This window comes from Dromiciops gliroides, chromosome 4 (genome assembly GCF_019393635.1).
Source record: "Dromiciops gliroides isolate mDroGli1 chromosome 4, mDroGli1.pri, whole genome shotgun sequence".
Lineage (NCBI taxonomy): Eukaryota > Metazoa > Chordata > Mammalia > Microbiotheria > Microbiotheriidae > Dromiciops > Dromiciops gliroides.
In genome coordinates this window covers 53,138,176-53,160,806 of record NC_057864.1, presented here as the reverse complement: position 1 = coordinate 53,160,806, position 22,631 = coordinate 53,138,176, and the positions used below count along the sequence as shown (strand labels likewise).

The following is a 22,631-nucleotide window of genomic DNA, read 5'->3' as shown; positions in this document are numbered from 1 at the left end:
AGAGAAGTCAGTCAGTCAAGTGCTTACTCCATGCCTAGGCACTGTGCTAACTGATGAAGATACAAAGATGGAAGGCGATCTCAGTGTAGCCCCACTAGCATCTAAGGGGGCCACCTGCAGAAGGCAGAACTTGAGTTGAGTCTCGAAGGAAATTAGGAGACAGAGATGACAAGGGAGAGCATCCCGGACATGGAGGACAGCCAGTGTAGAATCCAAAGGTGTGTAAAGAACAGCAGGCACAGCAGTGTCCCTAGCTTGAAGAATATTACAGAGGAGAGTCAGGTATAAGCAGACTGGAATGGTAGGAAGGGGGCTCGGTTGTGCAGGGCTTTCAAAGACAAACAGAGGAGTTCCCATTTGATCCTGGAGGCAATGAGGATCCCTGAAGCATTACAGAAAGCCTCAGATTCCTTCAACTGAGTCCCCAAAGTTAAACCAATGGGTATCCTTGGGTGAAATTTCTTTTCCCCTACTACCCCAAGTGGCTCAAAACAGAAAAGCTTAGAGCTATAAGTAAATCTCACAACATCCCTCAAAGAGGGGGAGAAGAGGCCTGCTCCATCCAGAGCAGGGTCTACAGTCAGGAGCTGACTGTAGCCACCCTTACTTTGGATGGACAGCTGCCATGTTGGGCTTCTGATACGGATGCCAGGGAAGCCACAACGAACCCTCTTCCTAGAGATAAATTGTGGCAGAATCTGCTGGGAGTTCCCAGGGCAGCTAGCAGCACAAGGCCAATGGCTTTTGGCAGTAACCAGGACTGAATGGCCCTGAGGCTGAGTATCAAAAAGCATTAGAACCCCAGCTGTCAACACGAACTATTAGGCACTGCCCCCATGTACTATGAACATATGCTCCCCTTTAGGGTTCTCACAGGCATCGGCTCCCATCGACCCTCTGACGACATCAGTGGCCATTTCTGTTGGATGCCTGCCACTGAAATACTAAAATGAATTAACTATTACCCAGTTCTCTCCAACACCGTCCTAGAGGTTTCCAGCTTCCACCATTGACATTCCCTGCCCTTTTCTCCTACAATTCTGAACTGAAGAGGAGAGAGACTGGGAAGATGTGAAAGGTTTTAGTCTTAAATCTGCACCATATAAAACCACAAAGGAATCAAAAGAAACAGTGGAGTCTGGGGTCCTGAACTGGAGAATCATGGGGGAATCATAAGATTTAAGGACCCAGAGACACCTTAGAAATCATTTAGGGCATAAGGAAAACTGAGGCTGAATTCTAATCAGCAAACTTGTAATAAGCGTCTACTATGTTCCAGGTACTTGTACCAGACGTTGGAATGAGAAATTATTTCAAAGACAAAGAGAGAATGAATCAGTTCTCATCCTCAAGGACTTACTCCCTAAGGTACATTTGTCAAATTGTACATAGCTAAGTAAATACACTATATGAACAAATTTAAACAAAGGAATCAGAAAACGTCCCTTAGGAAGTGGTGAGTTGTGCATTGAAGGAAGCTAGAGATTCTAACAGGGGACCACTTTGCACCCAAAGCAGAAGATAGAAGGTTCTATGGAAGGAACCAATGGTAGGTCAGTTTGACTTGGAACAGAGAATACATGAAGGGAAATTGGCCAACAATATGCATTTATTAAATGCTTACTATGGGCAGGAGGCAGGGTGGGGGGGTAGTGGGGGGATACAGGAGAATGGATTAGGAAAGGGGTCCTACCAAAGAAGGAATTTGAATTGAGTCTTAAAGGAAGTCTGAGAAGCCAGGAAGAAAAGATGACCTGACTGGGAGGAGTATTCCAAGAATGAGGAACTGACCACCAATCAAAAAGGCAGAGGAGTAAGGACATGTACTGTGAGGAAGAGCAGGAAGGGCAGCATCACTGGATTATAGAGGAAATGGAGGTGAGTAAAGCATAAGAACACAGGAAATGTAGGAAGGGGCTAGGTTCAAATACCAGAGAATTTTGTCTTTGATTCTGGAAGTAATGGGGAGCCACATAAGTTTCTTGAGCATAGGGGTGACCTCATCAGACCTGTGGTTTAGGAAAATCACTTTGGCAGGTGAGTGGAGGATGCACTGGAGAAGGAAGAGATTTGAGGCACAGAAACTAACCAGTAGGCCATTGCTATAGTACAGGTGTGAGGAGATAATGACTTCAGCAGTGTAGCAGCTATATGACTGGAGAGAATGGGGCTATGGGAGAGATGTCAAAATGATAAGACTTGAGAACAGACTGGCTATGTGTAGTAAGTGCTTGAGTTACTCAAGGATAATACTGGTGTTACAATCCTAAGTGACTAAGAGAATGGTGATGCCTTCAACAGGAAAACCTGCAACACTGAAAAGATAGGTCAGAACCAGATTGGGAAGATCTTTAAATATCAGACTAAAAGATTTATACTACAAAAGGGAGGGGAGAGGAGCATTTTTAAAAATAATTTAATAATTTATTTTCTCCCAATTACATGTAAAAACAATTTTAACATTCACTTTTTTTTAATTTTAAGAGTTCCAAATTCTCTCCCTCTTCCCCACCCCCCACATTGAGAAGGCAAACAATTTGATATGTTATACATGTCCAGTCATGTATAACATATTTCCATCTTAGTCGTTTTGTGAAAGAAAACAGACAAAAAAAGAAAAATAAAGTAAAGAAAAAGTATGCTTCAATCTGCATTCAGACTCCCTCAGTTCTTTCTCTGGGAATGGATAGCATTTTTCATCATATATTCTTCAGAATTGTCTTGGATTGGATTGCTGAGAATAGCTAAGCCATTCACAATTGATCATCATAAAATAATGCTGTTACTTTATACAATGTTCTCCTGGTTCTGCTCATTTCACTTTGCATCAGTTCATACAGGGTGGGTCAAAAGTCACAATGCCACGATGGAATTTCAATATTTGATAACTCCTTTATTTTTTTAAATTTACAATACCATAGCATCATATATAGTATATATAGGAAATGAAGAAAATTATTTTCAAAGTTATCAAAACATCAGGCCCCTTTCGTGACTTTTGGCCCACTCTTTATAGGTCTTTCCAGGCTTTTCTGAGAGCATCCTGCTCATCATTCTTATAGTACAATAGTATTCCATCACAATCATATACCAGAAATTGTTCATCCCAATTGATGGCATCATCTTAATTTACAAATCTTTGCCACCACTAAAACAGCTGCTATAAATATTTTTATAGGTGTGGGTCCTTTTCCTTTTTGTTTTTATCTCTTTGTGATACAGACCTACCAATGGTATTTCTTGGTCAAAAGATATACATGGGGGCAGCTAGATGGCGCAGTGGATAGAGCACCGGCCCTGGAGTCAGGAGTACCTGAGTTCAAATCCGGCCTCAGACACTTAACACTTACTAGCTGTGTGACCCTGGGCAAGTCACTTAACCCCAATTGCCTCACTTAAAAAAAAAAAAGATATACATGGTTTTATAGCCCTTTGGGCATAGTTCCAAATTGCTTTGCAGAATGGTTGAATCAGTATACCACTTTACCAAAAGAGCAATTGTGTCTCAATTTTCCCAAATCCTCTCCAATATTTGTCATTTCCCTGAAAAAGGAGATTTTTTTTGAGAAGGGTTTTTGTTTTGTTTTGTTGTTTTTGTTTTGTTTGTTTATGGGATAATGAGGGTTAAGTGACTTGCCCAGGGTCACACAGCTAGTAAATGTCAAGTGTCTGAGGCCGGTTTTGAACTCAGTCCTCCTGAATCCAGGGCCAGTGTTTTATCCACTGAACCACCTAGCTGCCCCCTTGAGAAAGGTTTTTGAAACAACAAAGGTGAAATGACTTTCCCAAAGGCATAAATATAATAAGTAGCCACACTAGATTTCAAACCCAGGTCCCTTGATTCCAAACTCTAGCCACTATTTCTCCTTTCTTCTCTCTCCTTTCTCATTCTACACGGTTTGTTATGGCTCCACTACTAAGATTCTACATGATGTCAGACAGAGCCTCCCTGCTCTCTCTCTTTTTTTTTTGTGAGGCAATTGGGGTTAAGTGACTTGCCCAGGGTCACACAGCTAGTAAGTGTTAAGTGTCTGAGGCTGAATTTGAACTCAGGTCCTCCTGAATCCAGGGCCAGGTGCTATATCCACTGCACCATCTAGCTGCCCCTTCCCTGCTCTCTTTAAAAAAAAAAAAAAAGATATGTTTTCTACCTGCCTGTTATAAATGCTGCATCCTAATCAAAATTGTTACTGGTATAAATACATGATGTGGTTCTAAGCCTGTTAAAAGAAAGGTGCTTTATTTAATTAAAAAAAAAAAACCCTTCCAGTGACACTTGGCTGAAGATTGCTGCTATGGAAATACCTTTTGGTATGTTAGTAACTAAATCCCCTTGAATAGGATCCAAGGACTTTAAACTGAATTCCACTCAATGGTCAATAGTATTAATGTGAAATTCCAAGGCAGAAGGCACTGGGATTGGTTTCTTTTAAATAAACATTACTTATTATAGATTGACATCAGGATTAGAGAGAATAGACCTTCTATTGCCTGTGATAGCAACAGACAGCTGTCATTTTGTGGAGGGAGAATGATAAGGTCAAGGAGAGGCAGACAAAAGAAATTAAAAATTCTAAAGGGATTCATTCTGCTGCAACTCATTCCCAAACTGCTCCCAGTTTCCCCTTCCTTCCCCTCTTACCTAGCACTAGGAATCAGAATTTCATCCACAGAAAGAATTGCTGCTCCCTTAATGGTCTCTGAAAATTAGGAAACCTTAGTTCAACCTATAATTTTAAGCCATATGTTTCTCTCCTCAGAAGGAATCCATTTTTCACCAATTGAAAATGTAAAACAGGGGCAGCTAGGTGGCACAGTGGATAGAGCACCAGCCCTGGAGTCAGGAGGACCTGAGTTCAAATGTGGCCTCAGACACTTAACACTTACTGGCTGTGTGACCCTGGGCAAGTCACTTAACCCCAATTGCCTCACTAAAAAAAAAAAAGAAAGAAAGAAAATGTAAAACATCCAATCATTCATGACAGTTTCTATCCAACAATTCTCTACTTTTTCACCCCAAAAAACTCATTGCAATCTGGCTTCTGACCTCTGCTGACCACTCTCTCCTCTCTGGATATTTTCTCCTCTCTGGGTTTTCATGGCACTGCTCTCTTTGATTGTCCTCTCTTTCTGACTGCTCCTTCTTGATCTTCTCTGATGGATCACCACCCATGTCCTGCACCCTCACTGTAGATATAGCCCATGGTTCTGTACTAAGCTGTCATTTTCTTTATCTCTATACTCCTTCTCTCCATAATCTTACCAGCTCCTGTGAGTTCAAATACCATCTCTATACCAATGATGATCCTCCCCCCCCCCCATCTATATCCCAGTTCTGGACTTTCTTTTTTTTTTTTTTTTACATTTGCAAAAAAAAAAAAAAGTGTAATTTTATTCAATTAGTTTTCATATTCTAGATCCTTGAGGGATCCAGCATCACTTGGATCCTGTGTCCAATGGCCTTGGCAGGAAGATTGCTTCTGAACCTGGCCAGAACCATTCCACTATTACCATGAGTCTGAGTAACTTTCCCCCAGATCACTCTTGTTTTGTTGGGTTTCCCACCAGGAGTCACGGTGTTGCTTTTTGCCTTGTATACATAAGCACATCTCTTGCCCCAAACAGAATTCATTTTCATCCCGAGCAGAGACTCCTTCAATTTTCAAAAGAGCTGTATGTTCCCTCTGGTTTTGCAGGCCTCGCTTACAGCCAGCAAAAAATGGCCTTGGACCACAGTCTTCCAGACATTTTGCTGTTCTAGAATTCCTGTTTCCAGGAGGCCTCCGAGCTCTGGACTATATTTCAACAACTGCCTACTAGATATTTCGAACTGAATGTCCCAATGTCACCTGAAACTCATCATGTCAAAAGCACGATTGATTTATCCTTTCTCCCAAACCCAGCCTTCCTCCTAATTTGCCTATTTCTGTCAAGGGCACCATTCTTTCCGGTCACCTAGTTTCTACAACCTCAGAATTACCCTGTGATTCCTCCTCTCCACCACCACCCCTTGTCCAATCAATAACCAAATCTTTTCAATTTACCTCCACAACACCTCTCTTATTCATCCCCTTTCTCTATGCATGCACATATGTGCACACATACACACACATACACACACAACACAGAGTCACCACTCTAATTCAGACCCTCATCTTCTCTCACAAGGACAATTTCCAGAGCCCCTGCATTAGTCTCTCCACCTCCTGTCTTTCCAGTCAGTCTTCCAAACAGCTGCCAAATTGGTATTCCTAAAACATCTGAGATCCATATCACTCTCCTGTTTGGGGGGTTGGGGCATGGGGTGGGGGGACCCACACTCCAGTGGTTCCTTATTGCCTCTAAGATAAAATACCAACTCCTCTCTTTAGTATTCAAAGCCCTTCTCAATCAGGCTGGAGCCTCCCCTCCCAGACTTATTACTTATTACTCCCCTTCAGGCATTCAACTGGCCAGCTCGAGGTTATACATCCACTTCATCCCAACAGCCTTCTTTGTCTCTATGCAAAGTCTTTCTCCTGTGCTGAGAATGTACTTCCCTTTTTGTTTTGTTTTGTTTTCAAAGCTCAGCTCCCCAGCCACCTCCAATGAGAGACTCTTCCAGATTCCCTTCTCCCCTACCCTAAGCCTGCCCGCCTCGTCTTTATCTTGTATTTACTCTCTATATATTTTGTTTTTACTCACAGGTTTATATATCATTTCCCCCAAATGAACACAAGTTCCTTGAGAGTAGAGACTATTTCATTTTCATCTTTGTATCATCAGCAGGACCTAGTACAGGGCCTGGCAAACAGATGGAGCTTAATCAATGCTTGGTGATTGATGGAAGATAGTCCTGTGCAATTTTAATACCTATCTTCTTAAATGGTCTAATCTGAAAAATGGGTCTGCCTTACCTTACAAAGTCGTTATCAAGATAAGTTAACCCATGTCTATAGAGCTCTTCTAAGTTTCTAATTTTTATTTTATATGACTTCTCTTTACACACTGCATTCCTGCAAGCTGACTTAGCTTGCTGTTTTCCAAACTTGGCATTCCTTTTCTACCCAAGTACGTGGAATGTTCAACCCTCCTCATCTCCAGCTCTTAGCTCCTTAGCTCCTGGAAGCACCACTTTCTACAGCAGTTTTCCAAAACTGTAGGGCATGCCTCCCTTAGGGAGATTGATGGGGGAGTTGGGGGGAGAATGAGAGACTCTAGAATGGGGAGGAGGGAGGGAAGTTCAGCAATGGCCAGAATCACTGGTTACTTTTTGGTGCAAGTCCCACATAAATCCATCGACTTCTTTCAATGAAAACAAAATTCAAATCAAAGTCAACAAAAGCAATGCTAGCTTGGAAAATTCATTCCAACTGACAGTAAATGCAGCCGAGTAATTCCATAATATGTGCAAATGAAGTCAAACTTAACTCGGTGCCTGTTGAATCTCAACCCAGGCACATCTGACCTTCTCTGTCAGCTGGCACAGGCTCATGGCACAGATGACCTGTGTTTCTGAGCTGCTTGACACATTTAAACATCAAATGTGTAAACCAAAAGTTAAACAAGTTTCTGTGTAGAAGTGAAAGTTTCCCTCATATCTATTGCATTTCTTAACGTTACTCACTTTGCTGTGTACAAAAGCAAGCTGATTTCCAAAACAACAAAAACATCACTGTAACCTTTTAAAAATTGAAATACCTTGAGAATGCCTATAATAGTTTGAAATTTTCAAAATTTAGATTTGAATAGATTAATTTATTTCAAAATTAAATGTAATATGAAATTTTTACTATCTACTTTTAAGTAAAATCATCCCTTTATAATGGATACATAATTATATTTATTTCAACTGCTCCATTGAACTTTAAGTAAAGACAACAGAAACAATATTAGTAGCAAATAGTAGTCAGTCTAGTCAGTCAACTGTTGTTATTCAGACATTTTTCAGTCATGTCTGACTCTTCCTGACCCCATTTGGGGTTTTCTTGGCAAAGTTACTAGAGCGGTTTACCATTTCCTTCTCCAGCTCATTTTGATGTAGGAGGCAAAAAGGGGTTAACAGAAAAAACCTAAGGTCCAAGCTCTAATTCAGATATAAGCTCTAAAAGGGATTCAGACCCCAGTTAATGGATAACTTACAAGTCAGGATGCTAAGTTCTCTTACCCACATAAATCAGTATCCATAACGGGAACAGAGGGAGCTAGGCCATGAAGACCTTAAATAAAATGATAGGCTATAAAAATTCAGACTAGAAATAAAAGAAAAATGAAGTTGTTTTGAAACTAGCCATGGGAATCAGAAAGAGACATGAACAGGTTCACCCAGATTCACCTTATGACTTGTAAATCCCCAAAACACACCTTCATGGAAAAAGGTACCGCCTCAGGGGTTGGCTTAGGACCCCAGGAACTCCAAATTAGGATAAGCCCTCCCCTGCACCTCCCCAAGGTGGAGATTATTATAATGAGAAAACCAATTTATCCATACTATAAATATAACTGTCTTTTCTTTCACTATTCGAGAGATACCTTTCCATTTTTCTGGTTTTCTCCCTGTGATCACGCAGAGTATTGCAATAAAACTTGGTAAACTGAGTCACTGAGTCTTATAATTCTTTTGGGATGACTCACGATCAATTTGACCCCAAATTCCATCCCACATCAATTTTACAGATGAGGAACCAAGGCAAACAGGGTGAAGTGACTTGCCCAGGGTCACACAGCTAGTAAGTGCCTGAACTGAATTTGAACTCAGGAAGATGATTAGTTCTGACTGTCACTTTGCTGCTGAGTTCCTGAGAATTATTGAGAAGAGGATGGATTTTTCCTCACACCTACTATGTGCTAAGAGCTAGGGCCACAAAGACAGGTCAAGGACAATCCCTGCTTTCAAGGAATTCACCATCTTATGGAAGAGACAGAATGCAAACAAGACCCAAACAGGATATATACAAGATAAGCTGGGGGGAAGGGGGGTACTCTTTGAGGAAAGAGATTAAAACTAAGGAAGACTGAGGAAGGTTTCTTATAGAAGGTAAGAGAAACAAAAGTCCAAATCTAAACAATACAACCCATTATATCTAGCACTGGGATTCACAAGTACTGTAATTAATAGAGGGGAAAGATGTCTTTGTTTGCTTAAATACTTAAGTTGCAGATCACATGAAATCTAATAAGGTGAATACAGTATAGGAGTAAGTATTGCTCCTATGTCTAAAGATGATTTTAGTCAATCAATTGAAAAGCTGAATTTTTTTTCTCTTTGGCTCTACAAGTAGATGAAGCAATGTGTATAAGATGCAGATGAACTTTCTTTTATGTGTAGTCCCACCCTATTAGAGTGTGAGCTCCCAGAGAGGAGGAAGAGTCTTGACTTTTCTATTTATATTCCCAGCCCCAGGGCTCAGCACAATGTTTGGTACATCATATGCACTAAATATTTTCTTATTTTCCTACTTTCCTTCCTTCCTTCCCACTGCATGCTTCCCAATCTCTTATGTTAAGAAAAATGAACAAGGAGCTATATATTGTTTTTTCAAGTTGCCAAAAAAAAAATTCTATTTAAAAAACAACAGTCTACTAAACAGAAGGTTCTTAGTAAAATTGTGTGGCCATGGCAGGGAGAACAAATCGAGCTTCTAAATAATTGTAAAATGTGCTGGTTTTCTTTGGACATAGCACTTAAAAGGATGTTGGAACTAAAAGAAGAAAATGCCATTTTTAGTTACAAAAATAAAGAAGTGAATTCATTTTATAACAAAATTTTCTTCCTGGAACCTGCATGGCTGGTGAATATTTGTGAAAAACCAAGTTCTCTAAATAAACAGTACTAGGTTCTCAAATTCTTACTCTGATCCATAAGGATAAAGTAATTTTATTTATGAAAAAGTTAGAGCTATGGAGAGTAAATTTTATTTTATTTTTCTTCTATTTACATGTAAGGGTAGTTTTCAACATTCATTTTCATAAGATTTAGAGTTGCAAATTTTTCTCCCTCCCTCCCTTTCCTTCCCCCTCCAAAAGACAGCAACCAATTTGATATAGGTTATATATGTACAATCCACAAGTGCTCTTTTTATCAGTTCTTTCTATGGGAGTGGATAGTATGCTTCATCATTAGTCCCTTGGGATTGTCTTGGATCATTGTATTGCTGAGAGTAGTTAAGTCATTCACATTTGCTCATAGAAAAATACTACTGTAACTATGCACAATGTCCTCCCAAGTTCTGCTCACTTCACTATACATCAGTTCATATGAGTCTTTCCAGGTTTTCCTAGGATCATCCTGTTTGTCATTTCCTATAGCACAATACCATTCCATTTCAATCATATACCACACCTTCAGTCATTCCTCAATTGATAGATATTCCCTTGATTCCCAATTCTTAACCACAACAGAATTTCTATAAATAATTTTTGTACAAATTTTCCCCTTTTCTCTTTTTCATGATTACTTTTGTTAACTGCTTCCCTCCATCCTATGCTCTTCCCCATGATATTTACTCTATTATCTATTATCTATCTTCTTTTACCCTATCCCTCTTCAAAAGGGATTTGTTTCTGTCTGTCCCCTCCCCCAATCTACCCTCCCTTCTTTTGCCCCTCTCTCTCTTTATCCCCTTCCCCTCCTATTTTCCTGCAGGGTTAGATAGATTACTCCACCCAATTGAGTTGTGTATGTTATTCCATCCTTGAGCCAATTCTGATGATATTGAGGTTTTTGAGCCAATTCTGCTGAATATTAAGCTCATTCACTGCCCAGATTAAATAGATTACTCTACCTAATTGGGTGTGTATGTTAATCCCTCCTTGAAATTTAAGGTCTTTGAGCCTATTCTGATAAGTGTAAAATTCATTTACTGCCCTGCTCCTCCCCCATCTTTTCCCCCACTCCATAAGCCCTCTCCTGTTTCTTTCTTGTAGGATTTCACCCCATGCTACCTCTGCCCTTCCCCCTCTCTCAGTGCATCCCCCTCACCCCTTAATTTAACCCTAAAGATGTCATCATGGGGCAGCTAGGTGATGCAGTGAACTAAGCATCCACCCTGGACCCAGGGGGACCCCAGCCAAAATCTGGCCTCAGACACAAGACAGTCACCCTCTGCATGACCCCAGGTAAGTCCCTGAATTCCAATTTTTTATGGTTCTCTAGGGTCTTGTATTTGAAAGTCAAATTTGCCATTCAGTTCAGGTCTTTTCATCAGGAATACCTGAAATTCCTTTGCCCGATGGAATACCATATTCCATGCCCTCCAGTCCTTTAATGTAGAAGCTGCTAGATCTTGTGCTATTCTGACTGGGACTCCACAGTACTTAAATTCTTTCTTTTTGACAACTTGCAATAGTTTCGCCTGGACCTAGGAGCCCTGGAATTTGGCTATAATAATCCTGGGAGTTTTCCTTTTGGGATCTCTTTCAGGAGGTGATTGGTGAAATTCTTTCCATTTCTATTTTACCTTCTGCTTCTAGAATATGAGGGCAATTTTCCCTGACAATTTCTTGGAAGATGATGTGTAAGCTCTTTCCTTGATCATGGTTTTCAGGTAGACCAATAATTTTAAAATTATCTCTCCTCGATCTATTGATAGTAAATTTTAAAAATGTTTGTTTGCTACTTAATTTTTTAAATACCTGCCCTATAAATGAAACAAAATAAGTAAATACCTGTTTATTTATCACTTGACTAGTCTATCAAAGCAATTTTTATTTTCAAGATCTAGATATTTCAAAATATGAGTAAATAAGGAACACATTTGCCATAGACATATGATATGTTTGGTCAAACTCTATGTGAACAAGAATTATTAGTAGATTTGTCTTGTGATAGTCTATTAAAACAAGAACTTTATCCCAGGGGCAGCTAGGTGGCACAGTGAATAAAGCACCAGCCCTGGATTCAGGAGGACCTGAGTTCAAATCTGGCCTCAGACACTTGACACTTACTAGCTGTGTGACCCTGGGCAAGTTACTTAACCCTCGTTGCCTGGCAGGGGGAAAAAAAAGAAATTTTATCCTGAAAATTTCTTTATGTTTCAACTAATAGAAGTCTCTGAGGAAAGATTCAAAACCATTCATAGTTCCTGCCCTCAGAATGCTTAAAATATAATGGGAAATTATGACACATATACAGTTTATGACTTGGATAAAGGCACAGATAGCATAATTATCAAATTTGCAAATGACAAAGCTGAGAGAAATAGCTAACCTATTGGATAACTGTCTCAATAAAATGAAACATGAAGCACACAAGACAATACAGCAAGTCTGATTATTGAGAGGAAACATACAATAAATAAGGGCAGTCAAGGAGGATGGAAACAGATCAAGATCACCCGGGAGGACTTGGGCACCCAAACCAGTAAAATCTGGTGGATTTTTATAACGTCCTCACTTGGGTCAATCATGGCACGGAGGGAGGGAAAATCCTGGACCTGGGAACTGGTGCTGATTCATGCTAGTGAGGGCACATGAGTGTCTCGTGGGGAATTGGCAGCTTGTTGATATTTAATCTCTCTACCACTCATGTTACTGCTGGTCTTATTTTGACAGGGTGACTCAGGGAATGTGAGTTTCCCCAGGCTTCCTCTCATTTAGAGGGGAAGGGAGGCTACTGAGGTCCTTATAGTGGCAAAATTAGGATATAAAAGGACTTTCACCGGCCAAGACATTTGTACTGAACCTAATAAACTGAAATTTAATAGGGATAAATGTAACATGTGATAATTGAGTTCAAAGAATTGACTTGGCAAAAGGATGGGGTTGGGGGGGAAGGCACATTAACTAGTGAGAAGTTTGTCTAAAAAAATCTGGGGGTCTAGGGCAGAGCAAGCTCAAAACAAGCCAATAATGTGACAAGGCAGTCAAAAACCATTTTCTACCCAAATTAAGAGAGCGCTAGCCAGAAGAATTTGGGAGATAAGCTTGCCACTCTACTCAGTCCTGACAGTCAGACTCTAACTGGAGTATTAGACTGTTCAGTTAAATATGGCATAGTTTAAGAAGGACCCTGATAAGTTGAAAAGTGACCAGAGGAGGGCAATCAGGGTGGTGAAGAACCTCAAAATATTCGATGAGGATCTGATTAAGGAACTGGGAGGGGGGGAGGTCATCTAAAAAAGAGAAGACTAGGGAGAGGAAGAACCGTAAGAACTGCCTTCCAGTAGTTGAAAAGCTGTCACATGGAAGAGGTTGTTAGACGTCATTCATTAAATCATTTAACAAGCACTATGAACCAGCACATCTCCTGGTGTTCTGTTTGACTCCATAGAACAGAACTAGGAACACTGGATAGAAGTTACAAAGAGGCAACTTTAGGCTTAGTATCAGGTGAAACTGTTGATGTAGCAGATAGAGTGCTGGGCCCAGAGTCAGAAAGACCTGAGTTCAAATCCAGCTTCAGACACTAGCTGTGTGACCCTGAGCAAGTCACTTAACCCCTATTTACCTCAGTTCCTCATCAGTAAAATGGGGACACACTGGAGAAAAACTTAGCAAACCATTCTAGTATTTTTGCCAAGAAAATGTGTCATCTGACACAACTGAACAACAAAGTAAAATGAGTTGCCTCAAGAAATGGTGGGCAATCCTCCTCACTCAAGTCTTTAGAAGACTGGATAACCACTTATCAATACGAGGTAACAGGGATTCTTCTTGAGATATGGGTTGAGCCCTGAAGTCCCTTATGAGCTTTGTCTAAACTCTATCCTATCTCCCTCCCCATCCCAATTCTTAATGCTTTCTCCCCCCTCAAATTCCCTGGCAATTTATTTATCTCTGAGCATGCAATATGCTGATCATTTCTAGCCTTTGTATTCTCAGTGCCCAGCAGAGAGTCTTATTATACTGGCGCTTGTTGAACCGCATTAGCGAAATATATGATGTGTGCATCAATTATATTGCAAGCAAAGCTCTCAAGAGATCCTAGCAGGAAGGCCCAGTTAGCTGACAGGGCTGGGACTGAAGTTCATCCCTTTGCTACACAGGAGTTAAAATCCACTCTCTGAGAGTCAGAAACCTCTTACAAAGAAATAGTTTGTTGTCATTTTTTTTTAACTAGACTATTCTTTGCAGGTTTTTTTGGCCAAAACACACAGATTATATATACTCTCCCCTCCTCTAACCCTGGGGCTTCTTGGGGAAAAGAGAAAGAAAAGATCTCCTTTCCAAGCAAATCAACTGGTTAATTTAACAAGGAGGGGAGTACACCTAGACACTGCTCACCACCCGCATTTGTTTTCAGTGAATACAATGAAGCATTGTCAGACCCATCAAATCCTGTCTAGGAGGCACTGAGGCAGGAAGTTGGAGGCCTGACAAAAGGAACTGGCTGCTCAAAGTTCTAATTTGTCGGGGCCTACTATGTATTCCTCACTTGTAAGGTGAGACGTTGGCTACAGAACTTCAATGGGTCTTCTCTGGAAAAATGAGGGATCTTAGTAGATTTTTCTTATTTATTTATTTTTTTTCAGTGAGGCAATTGGGGTTAAGTGACTTGCCCAGGGTCACACAGCTAATACATGTTAAGTGCCTGAGGCTGGATTTGAACTCAGGTACTCCTGAGTCCAGGGCCGGTGCTCTATCCACTTCGCCACCTAGCTGCCCCTGTAGATTTTTTTAGGAGAGACAAGATCTTAGCCTTACTTTAACTTTACTTACTTTAACTGCTTAGGCTGCTAGGCTAAAGCAGGGCTTCTTAAACTTTTTCCATTCCTGATTCCTTTTTGCCTCAGAAATTTTTACTCGACCCTGTGTATATAGGTATATAAAATAGGTATACATAACATTTTACTGTTGCCAAATTTTTTGTGACCCCCCCCACTTCTGTTATGTGATCCTATATGGGGTCTCGACCCACAGTTTTAAGAAGTTAGGGGCTAGATCAGAGAAAGAAAATCAGCTCAGGAAAGCAATACTTGATACCCCCACCTTTAATCTGAAGGTGATAGGGCCAATATATGGAAGCCTCCAGAGAGACTGCCCATGCAGAACAGATCAAAAATGCCTTAAATGGATCCCTGTTCTTGGGAAACCAGAGGTGACATCTGAAATTTTGTTCCAGAAAGTGGAAGTTATGCACAAGGGATATGTTTAACTTCAGTCTTTCCTCCAGGTACAAGGGCATACTTGGCAGAATGAGTAGCTTCAGGAGAAAACCTGAAAAATTAGGTGGCTTAACTTCTGACCACAAAACAAGGGTTAGCATTTACACCAGAGCCCAGAGCGGGTGAAATAATTACTTACCTGAAAAACAGCCACAGACTTAGATATGTATAGGGCAGAAAAGAGGGACCCACCTCTAGGGATTTTGCTAATGAAATAGGATTTGCTGTTACCAGAAGTGGTGACCAACACTTGGCCCACCCAGCCAATATTCCTTGATATTACATCTGCAGCATCAATTCTCAGCTAACCCAACTGCTCCCTCTCAGTGGCTCCCTCCTTTTGCATGACTTGGAAGAGATTTTAAAATCTAAATTCTTACTGGCCTTGGCGAGTTCCAATCCCCAAAGTCAGCTATATCCCAGGATGGTAACGATTATATAATAAAGCCATTTGAGTACACTATTATCTTATTTGATGATGAGAGACTAAAAGAATTAATGGATGTGATTGCTAAGAAGCAGCCAGAGGTCTAGGAAAAACTATCAAGAGTAGAGCAGCTGGGCAGGAATAGAGAGGAAAATAGCCCTAGTTTAAAGGGAAAAAAGATAAATATGTTTGAACTATTGGTCTGAGAGCTTGACTTGGATTTGTGCCAAATTCTAGAATGCATTATTAAAGCAATGGTTTATCAGCATTTAAAAGAAAAGTAGTGATCATTATACGCTGATATGAGTTCGTGAGATTATAGATCTATGGTTTGAAGGCCACCCAATCAATTCCTTCATTTTATAGATGGGTTGCCTGACTCACAGAGAGGTTAAGTGACTTGTCAATGGCCATGGAAGTAATAAAAGACAATCTGAACTTGAATTTGGGTTCTGCGACTTCAAATTAAGTGCTCTTTCTACTGGGTTCATCAAGAATAAGTCACAGGGGGCAGCTAGGTGGCACAATGGATAAAGCACCGGCCCTGGATTCAGGAGTTCCTGAGTTCAAATCCAGCCTCAGACACTTGACACTTACTAGCTGTGTGACCCTGGGCAAGTCACTTAACCCCCATTGCCCTGCAAAAAAAAATAAATTTAAAAAATTAAAAAAAAAAAGAATAAGTCACAGCAAACTAACCTCATTTCCTCTCCCCACCTTTTTTTTTTTTAAAGAAAAATAAAATAAAGGTTTACATTAACTTTCATGGATTTCATTTCCTTTTTTAACAGGGTTCCTAGACAAAATTCAAGGGAATACCAGAGTACTGCAATTGATGGTGTTTTTCATTATTGTTATATCCTTGTGGAGAAGATACTAGTATATATATATGCTGCCAGATGAAAGTGCAGTTGAATAACCATACCTAAGAGTGGTGATTAATGTACCAACATCAAACTGAACAAGGTCTGTAGGACTCTATGTTTGACTCTCTTCTATTCAGTATTTTAATCAGCAACTTGAATGAATGCAGATATTGCATGCTTATCAAACTTATAGGTGACACAAAGGTGAAGAGAAACAGTTAACATGTCAGATGATCACAGGGAAATCTAAAAAAAACTCAACACACTAAAATGATTGGATGACTATAATAGAATAAGAATGAATAGGAATGGATGTAAAGCCTTACAGTTCTGGTTTTAAAAAAAAAAAAAGGCAATGATTCTAGTACAGGATAAATGGAGAGACAGTCAGACAATAGTTCATGTGAAAGAGATGTGGGATAACAGTGTCACATAGCAGCAGGAAAAAGTCAGCACTATCTGAGGCTGAATCTTCAGAATGAAGGAGGGGAGAGTCCTGATGTACTCTGTCCTGATTGAAGCCCATGTGAAGTATTATGTTAATTTCCCAGCGCCCCATTTTAGGAAGTACATTGACTAACTGGAGCACATTCAGAAGAGAGTGACAAGGAAAATGAGGGGAGAATGAGTCACACTATATGAGAATCAGAAGAACTAAGAGATGTTTAACTTGAAGAAAAGATTTAGTTAAATGGAAACCTAATATTTGTCCTTAGAACAACTTAAGGGCTGTCACACGAAGAAGAAGGGTTAGCCTTGTTTTTACCTGACTCCAGAAAAGAGAAATAGTAGTAGTGGATATGCTTTTAAGGAGATAGATTTGAGCTCCATATAAGAAAATACCAAAATTAGGGGGCAGCTAGGTGGCGCAGTGGTTAGAGCACCGGCCCTGGATTCAGGAGGACCTGAGTTCAAATCTGACCTCAGACACTTGACTCTTACTAACTGTGTGACCCTAGGCAAGTCACTTAACCCTCACTGCCCCGCAAAAAAAAAAAAAAAAAAAAAAAAAAAAAAAGAGTTCTCCACAGGTGGAATGGGGTCTTTCAAGAGACAGAGAATTCCCTATCACTGGAGATTTTCAAAAGTCCAGGTTGGATAATCACTATCATGGCTATTAACCCAATGAATTCCTGCTGGGATAATGGTACTCTGAGGTCCTATAATCAATTCTGGGGAAAATGAAAATGTAAATTTTGCTTTTCTCCAGTAAAATGAAGTGAGAAATTCCTCCAATTCAATCGAAAACTCACACTTTTGCCTAAATCACTAGGGTAGATTTCCCCCCACCTAAAATTACATGGCTTAAGATGTGACCTAAATACAGTTAAGTAGTGCCTTTTTTAGGCACACTCTTACTAAAATCATCTTCAATTATAGTCCCAAATAGGGCCTAACCATAGGTCTCACCTGAGACTCTTTTCTGGTACATTAACCTATCCCCTGATCCAAGAACCTGTATGAGTTGTGGTCATTGAGCACATGAGTATAATTCACATGTCCCTAAATTAAGATTTAAGCCAAAAAGCAATTAAAACAAAATTTTATGAGGAAGACAAGATGCAAAGCCAGGGAAGAATGACTTTCAGTGACTGAAGCTAAGAAGGATCCATATAACAAATAGTATTAGCTGTTCCTTCCCAGAAGTAATCCATTCTAGAATGTGATTTGAAAACATTTAACTATGAAGATTAGAATATCTCCCTAAATGTCACCATCAGAAGCAGATGACCTAAAATGGAATCAGTTTACAGTTTGTAAACATAGAAATCATAACCTATTGTGAAATTTGGAAGTAGGGAATGGAGACAAATAATAATAAATTAAAAGAAAAATCTTCGAAATCTAGGATTCAAAAAAGGAGAAGAGTTTGATTCAATTCAACCAACAACCTGGTCGAAGACATTCGACATCTGGACAAGACACAGGTCCTCACCCTGAGAGGGCTTATAGGCTCATTGGGAGATGAGATAGAAGCATGGATAATTATAATATGCAATTCTACATTCATGATAATTACATCCATCAGGCAAAACCCAAAATGTTCTGAGGTATCTTTATATCTCCACAAAGGAATGAAAGGAGGAACAGGAGTAAAGACAGAGAGGTCCTGGAGGGCAAGAAGGAATAATGAAATTTGGCCAGAGTGTAGAGTTACACAGGGTGGAAGTAATAGGAAATGGGGCTGGAAAGATATGGTGGCAGAGAATTGTTTAGGGCTTTGAATGCCAGACAAAGCTGGATGAATTTTAGTTGAGAGGCAATAGGGAGTGACTGAAGATATAATTAAAAGGGTGATGTGCACGATCTATATGCATAAGGAACACTAGTCTGATAGTGGTTTAATTGATATATTAGAAAGGGAGAGAATGGAAGCAGGAAGACAGTGCAGGATGGTGACTTGAAGAATAAGAATTTGCCAGTGAGCCTCTAGCACCGTCCAAGGGTAATAATGCTTGGAGTTTATACAACCATTTCCAGTTCTTTAAAATAAAATTTCTGAACAGGAGCAAAGTGATAAATTAGACTCTATGCTTGCTTGGGATAGAATGTCTTTTAAACCACATTCATTTCTCCCTTCCCCCATTTCTATGCTCACCAAGCAACTTTCTGATCTGTAATTTTCAATGTGCCTCCTAAAATGTTTTGGTTGTAAGGCTGAGCATAGCTCCTGTAATAAATTTTTTAAATGGCCATTCTAGTTTATAACTCAGTTTCTTATGTTCCTGGTTAGAATAAATCACTTTTCTAGAGTCTGATCATACCCTGAATAAACTGATAAAAAAATTAAGTTCCCAAACTTGAATGTCTCATCTCTATGCCTCCCTCTCCCTCTTTACTCCTACTACCATAAAGCTAGTCTAGGCACTCATTCACCATCTCATCTTGGACTTCAGTAACAGTTTAACTGTCCCTAACCGCCCCCTCTAAACCATCCTTTTCATTACTACCAGATTAATCTTCTCAAAACAATGCTTCATTATCAAACTCACCATTTCTTTTTTCATTTTTTACATTTTTATTTAAAGTTTTGAATTCCAAATTTTATTTCTCCTTCCCTCTCTCCCCTCCCCCTCTCTGAGAGTATAAGCAATCAGATATAGGTTATACATGTTCAATTATGTAAAACATTTCCATATTAGTCATTTTTGTACAAAAAGACTCAAATAAAAAGGAAAAATGTAAGAAAGAAAGTGAGAAATAGCATGCTTCAGTCAGTATTCAATCAATATCAGTCCTTTTTCTGGACACAGATTGTATGCTTCATCATTAGTCCTTTGTGATTGTCTTGGATCATTATATTGCTGAGAATAGCTAAGTCATTCACAATTCTTTATCAAACAATATTGTTGTTACTGTATACAGCATTTTCCCGCTTCTATTCACTTAACAATAGATCAGTTCATATAAGTCTTTCCAGGTGTTTCTGAAATCATCCTGTTTGTCACTTCTTATGGTACAATGATATTCCATTACAATCATATATCACAGTTTGTTTAGCAATTGACTAATTGATGAGCATCCCTTTGATTTCCAATTCTTAGGTACCACAAAAAAAGAGCTGCTATATTTTTGTACAAATAGGTCCTTTCCCCTTTTTTTGGATGGAAATTGCAAAGCACTCCATTATCTTTGCCAAGAGAACCCCAAATGGGGTCATGAAAAGTCAGAAACAACTGAACAACAAATACCATTTTAATTATATTGGCATAGGCTAACCTAAGTGATTTCTATTTCTCCAATTATCTAGGTATATATTATTATTATTTTTTTGGTGAGGGAATTGGGGTTAAGTGACTTGCCCAGGGTCACACAGCTAGTAAGTGTCAAGTGTCTGATGCCAGATTTTAACTCAGGTCCTCCTGAATCCAGGGCCGGTGCTTTATCCACTGTGCCACCTAGCTGCCCCTAGGTATGTATTTCTATAGAGGTTCTTTTTAATATTGTATTCATATGTTCCTATGTGGGTTTTAGTAGAGATTCTCAAATATTTTGTATATGTAGTTATTTTGCATGGAATTTCTCTATCTTTTCCTTCTGGGTTTTGTTCATAATATGCTGATGATTTGTGTAGGTTTGTTTTACATACTGTTACATTGCTCAAGTTATTGTTTCAATTAAGTTTTAGTTGACTCTCCAGGATTCTCTGTGTAGAACTAATTATCTACAAGCAAAATCAATAATCCAGTACATAGATGAGAAGTAATATGGCAGAGTGGAAAGAAACCCAACCTCAGAGTCAGGATTCAAATCCTCCCTCTGACACACACTAGCTATGAAAGAGACCCTTGGCAAGTCACAACCTCTCAATATTCCCAGTTGACTCTCTAAGATTGTAAGTTTCAGAGTAGTTGTTGATATTATATTCACCCATCACCCAGAGTATTCTTCCTTCTAAACCAGAAGTAGAGATCAGCATTCCAAGAACAATGAGACAGAGGAGCCCAGGAAAGTCCTAAGAAGGGAGTGCATTGGTGGAAGGACTTCCTCCCCAAGGAGTTCCCTACCCCAGTGAAATCACAGGTCCATGGAGAGAAAAAAGCACAAGACTTCCAATTTTAGCCTTATTAAGTTTCAACTTGTCAGTTTCAGTCCATCAGTCTGGCTTGTCAAAATGTTTTTGAATTCCTGATTTTGTCATCCAATTTGTCCAATATAGATCAAGCCAGAAGTTATAGAAAGACAAGGGCACCCACTTTACATGCTGCTGGATGCAAAGGCCAGGATGCTTGGGCATGGTTGAGACTCATAAATTATATTCCCATTGCATAAATACCCTGGGAATCAAAGTATAAGTCTCCGTCATCCTCCTATGAAGAGATTTTTTAAAATAAAGTACCCTTCAAAGACTGTTCCTTCTTATTTAGAAAATGTGAAAATATAGACTCCTTGAAAACTCCCAATCAAGGATTTAAGTTAACAGTCAGTGAATAACATTTACTGGCTCCCTATTCTGTGAAATATACTAGGACACATGCTAAGCACATTAGGGAAGGGTGAACAGATAGACAAGGATGAAAGGAACTAGTTCACTATGCTGATGGCCCTTCCCAATAAGTTAGAGAATACAATCATACAACATAAGCACAGTTAAAAATTTTAAATATAATTAAAGCATAAATGAAGTATAGAAATAGAGTATAAAACTGAGTACAGGAAGGTGGGTGGGGTCAGGTTTAGGTTTGAGTATGGAAATTCAGATATTAATGAGCAAGACCAAAATAAACTCAGATGAGTTTGTCAAACTGACTACAAATGAAGCCTCAAGTGGGAAGATAATCTGGTCTCAAGACCAAAAAGCCTTCTTGGAAGAGCTTGAAAAGGGTTTTAAAAATCAAATGAGAAGGGCAGCTAGATGGCGCAGTGGTTAAAGCACCGGCCCTGGATTCAGGAGTACCTGAGTTCAAATCAGGCCCCAGACACTTGACACTTACTAGCTGTGTGACCGTGGGCAAGTCACTTAACCCTCATTGCCTTAAAAAAAAAATCAAATGAGAGAGGTAGAAGAAAAAAATGGTAAAAGAAATGAGAGAAGTGAGAGTTATGCTGGGAAAAGAAGCACAAAAATTGACTGAAGAAAACAATTCCTTAAAAAATACAATGGGCCAAATGGGAGAAAAAGAATGGTCAAATGGAAAAAAAAGGTGCAAAAGCTTACTGAGGAAAATAATGCCTTAAAAATTAAAATTGGGTAGATGGAAGCTAATGACTCCATGAGACACCAAGAATCTGTCAAACAGAATCAAAAGACTGAAAAAATAGAAGAAAATGTGAAATACCTCATTGGAAAAACAACTGACCTGAGAAATAGATCCAGGAGAGATAATCTAAGAATTATTGGACTACCTGAAAGCCATGATCAAGAGTCATGGGGCAGCTAGATGGTGCAGTGGATAGAGCACCGGCCCTGGAGTCAGGAGTACCTGAGTTCAAATCCGGCCTCAGACACTTAACACTTACTAGCTGTGTGACCCTGGGCAAGTCACTTAACCCCAATTGCCTCACTAAAAAAAAAAAAAAAAAGAGTCTAGACACCATATTCTAGGAAATTATTTAAGAACTGTCCTGATATTGTAGAATCAGAGGATAAAATCATCATTGAAACAATCCATCGATCATCTTCCAGAATCATCAGGTGAAGGAAAAAATACTCCAAGCAGCAAAAAAGAACCAATTTAAATATCACAGAGATCAGGATTGCAGAGGACCTGGCAGCTTCAACATTAAAGGATCATAAGGCTTGGAATATGATAT

The 22,631-nt window shown here is 39.5% G+C and overlaps 1 protein-coding gene and 1 pseudogene across 5 annotated transcripts in view; both read right to left on the bottom strand.

The window, feature by feature from the left end:
* The window catches only part of LOC122753444 (nitric oxide synthase 1 adaptor protein), a 407,315-nt gene that overhangs the window by 337,649 nt on the left and 47,035 nt on the right, over nucleotides 1-22,631 (bottom strand). The window lies entirely within an intron of this gene.
* Nucleotides 5,414-5,748, bottom strand: LOC122753448 (annotated as a pseudogene).